The 3736-nt window shown below is 43.6% G+C and overlaps 1 protein-coding gene across 1 annotated transcript in view; it reads right to left on the bottom strand.

Annotated features, from left to right (window-relative positions):
* Positions 1-3362: 3362 nt before the first annotated feature.
* Positions 3363-3736, bottom strand: part of DENND6A (DENN domain containing 6A) — a 55455-nt gene continuing 55081 nt past the window's right edge. The window contains exon 20 of the mRNA XM_075321328.1: positions 3363-3736. This exon is cut by the window's right edge and continues 273 nt beyond it. The gene's annotated coding sequence lies outside the window, so the exon portion shown is untranslated.

The following is a 3736-nucleotide window of genomic DNA, read 5'->3' on the forward strand; positions in this document are numbered from 1 at the left end:
GCGCATAATCTGGGTTAATACGGATTATCAGGGGTATTTCCAGCTGATTATTATCACCGTCGGATCGCGGTACTGCAACGTCCGGAGCGACCCATCGTTTCCTGACCCGAATTTCCAGCCTCATAAGCAAATATAGATTGTAAATCCGGGTCGGGTCAGTCCGGACGACACAGTCCATACATTCGATGGGGGAGCGGGGGTTAAAATAAAGGATCCACATTGGTCTCTGATAGCCTTTTCCTGACCCCCCCTGCAGACTGGCCCCCATTGGATGAAGGCTGCAGGTTATCCGGAGTACCCCTTTAAATTTGGATATTTGGTTGAGTTGTCAAGAACTGCGGCCGCCTTCACTATTGAGACATGGACTACCACCATCTCCTGACAAGCAGCTGGGAGTTGTAGTTCCCTAACAGCTGTAATGCTGACCCCCTGCGCTACACAGCTCCCTTTATTAGGCTGATAAAGCAGCGCCATAGTAGTCAGTCGCCAAGATGGAAACAATGAAATTGGGCAACGCTCCCAGATATGGTGTATGGATGCTGAGGATATCTGGCCGAATCATCAGTGTGAAATCCTGCGGGGTGCAGCAGACACGTCCTCGGCCATTACTGCATATACTGTCCATATGTATGGCATACGGTATTATACGGGCACATTTGCTATAATGTGCTATGGAGAGATTTAATCCATTACTGCTGCACCGTACAGATGTAGCAGAGCTCAGATTTCTGCGCTGTGTATAACCCCGCCCACACCACTGATTGACAGCTGTGTATAACCCCGCCCACACCACTGTGACAGCTGAGTATAACTCCGCCCACACCACTGTGACAGCTGAGTATAACCCCGCCCACACCACTGTGACAGCTGATTATAACTCCGCCCACACCACTGATTGACCGCTGAGTATAACCCCGCCCACACCACTGATTGACAGCTTCCTCTCAATATAGTGTATACTGGAAGCTGCCAATCAGTGGTTGGACTATATTCACTATTGATCAGGGCTGACATTAAGTATTTCCGGTTGACTCGCGTCTTACAGATATGATTTGTAGAGCTGGTTGGACAAAAGTTAAAAATCATTTATTGCAGCAGACCCTCATGGGCGGTGGTCCGACTGTAGAGTAAAACGTACATATAAAAACACCATAAATGACGTCATCCGGCGACAATCCTCCGCCAAGTCCTGAGGGAGTGGGAAGATGCCTAAGACGATCGACATTAATTGGTAATTAGCATAAATTACAAAGAGAAAGGTTTCAACATGTAACAGTCCAAGTTTGTGGGGGGTGGGGGTTGGGGGGGGGGGGGGGGAGACAAAAAATAATTAAAAAAACATTTCTACATGTTGCATACTCCAATGGCATTGCTTTAAAATGTCCCTATGTATCCGTTATTATATTATGCCCCTTTTTACACATGCTAACGATCAGTGGGGGGTTCCGGTTCCTGAGACCCCCACTTATGGCTCTAACAAAAGGGTTAAACTCCTGTATACAGCAGCACAGACACAGAGGGCCCCATTCAGGACTGCATTTGTGCCACTTTTTTGGAGAGTTTTTAATGTTTTGCCCCTCTTTTTAGCGAGCTTTTAATATTTTGCGCCTCTTTTCGGCGAGTTTAAGGTTTTGCGCCTCTTTCTTGGCTAGATTTTAATGCCTTGCGCCTCTTTTTGGGAAGTTTTTAATGCCTTGCTCCTCTTTTTAATGAGTTTTTAATGCCTTGCGCCTCTTCATGGCGAGTTTTTAATATTTTGCTCCTCTTTTTGGCGAGTTTTTAATATTCTGCGCTTTTTTTAGGACGTTTTTAGTGCCTTGCTCCTCTTTTTAGTGAGTTTTTAATATTCTGCACCTCTTTTTAGCGAGGTTTTTAATGTTTTGCGCCTCTTTATTGGCGAGTTAATATTCTGCGCCTCTTTTTGGAGAGTTTTTAATGTTTTGAGCCTATTTTTTGGCGAGGTTTTAATGCCTTGTGTCTCTTTTTGGAGAGTGTTTAATAATCTGCGCCTCTTTTTAGCGAGTTTTTGATATCTTGAGCCTCTTTGACGAGTTTTTGTTTTGCGCCTCTTAGCTAGATTTTAATGCCTTGCGCCTCTTTTTGGCACTTTTTTAATGTTTTGCGCCACTTTTTAATTTTTTCAATTTTTATTTTTTGTCTATTTTCTGTGTTCATCTGTTTTTTTTCTTTAAATTACCCCCCATGGTCGTACTTTAGTGTTTCTAAATGTTTTCACCCCGGCTTTCCGAAGTCACAAAATTGGCCTCAAACATACTTTATTTCCCCTTAGAGGGATTTTAATTTTCCTAAGTCCTAAATTTTAGTGCAAGGTTTGCACCATTATATTTTTTTGAACCGTGCAACTTTTTGGGGGCTTACAAGTTGCAACAAATACTTAAAGACGAGAATAAAAACACAGCTTTTACTTTGGGCAAAATTTCCGAAACGCACGTGCTGTACTTGTTGCAAAATTTCCTGTAAAAAAAAAAAATGTGGAAAACGAAGAAGCGACTTAAGAAAAACAATGGAAATGATTAATCAGGACCATAATCTTTTTGCTGGTGGAGCGCCTCAGCCTCCAGAGCAGCGCTCTTTAGAGTTGCAATCAGTGAGGGTCTTATTACCTGGACCCCAACAAATCGCCAGCACGTGTTAGAGGGGATAATATTAACAAAAAATCCCAGCGATGGGGACACTTCAAGGAGGATGTTTCCGCCATCCTGTCTGCTCCGTTTTAGTATATACTTGTAAAAACATGGACCTATATTTTTTTTTCTTTTAGTATTGTGCTGTTCCTCTGTTATTCCTCCTGGAGATGTCTGAATAAACTGACACTAGTGATGTCTCTGTCCACACCTGAATCCATCAGGAACATTGACATCAATAGTAGACGCGGTTTTACCATCAATTTGCAGAAGTAAAAGTATTACGCTAAATTGATAGGATGGTGAATGTTGGGCATGATGATGGGTCGTCTAAGAGTCCAGGATACCTTTTTGGAGTCCGGGTATTCCGCGGACTAAAGGCACTACCTATGGAGTATCATGATCAGATTTTAGCTTAAAAAGGGGTTCTTCCCTCTAATTACATATATCGACCCCCAGGATAGTGGCTAAATGTACGATGTCTGGGGGTCTGTGATCACCAAAGTGAATGTAGCAATGACCAAATACATCTATAGGACAGAGATCAGTCACTTCTATGGGACAGATGCAATGGCAAAGTGGGCTCCACTCACACACAGGGGCTCAGGCACAGTGGTGTTCCCATTGGTCCGACCCTCAGTGATAATGTATATAACCTGTGGATAGCTGATTATGGGATTTAGAGGGAAAATTATATTCCAAAAGTTAAAAAACCTACAGACGCAGATCTGGCTTTTTTTCGCAGACGCAGATCTGGCTTTTTTTCGCAGACGCAGATCCGGCTTTTTTTCGCAGACGCAGATCCGGGTTCTTTTCCGCAGACGCAGATCCGGCTTTTTCTGCAGACGCAGATCCGGCTTTTGCCGCAGACGCAGATCCGGCTTTTTCTGCAGACGCAGATCCGGCTTTTTCGCAGACGCATCCACTCTGTGTTCATGATGATTAAGTGCATAAAACCGGTGACAGATCACAATATATCGCCATGATCCAGATATTGTCACCGTTCCAATGTCCATCATGGTTCTGCTTTCCTCCGTGTCCGTATGTGACAATATTATAAAAAAATAGACCAGATGTGGATTTTCAGTACA

Source organism: Anomaloglossus baeobatrachus, chromosome 8, assembly GCF_048569485.1.
Source record: "Anomaloglossus baeobatrachus isolate aAnoBae1 chromosome 8, aAnoBae1.hap1, whole genome shotgun sequence".
Classification (NCBI taxonomy): Eukaryota; Metazoa; Chordata; class Amphibia; order Anura; family Aromobatidae; genus Anomaloglossus; species Anomaloglossus baeobatrachus.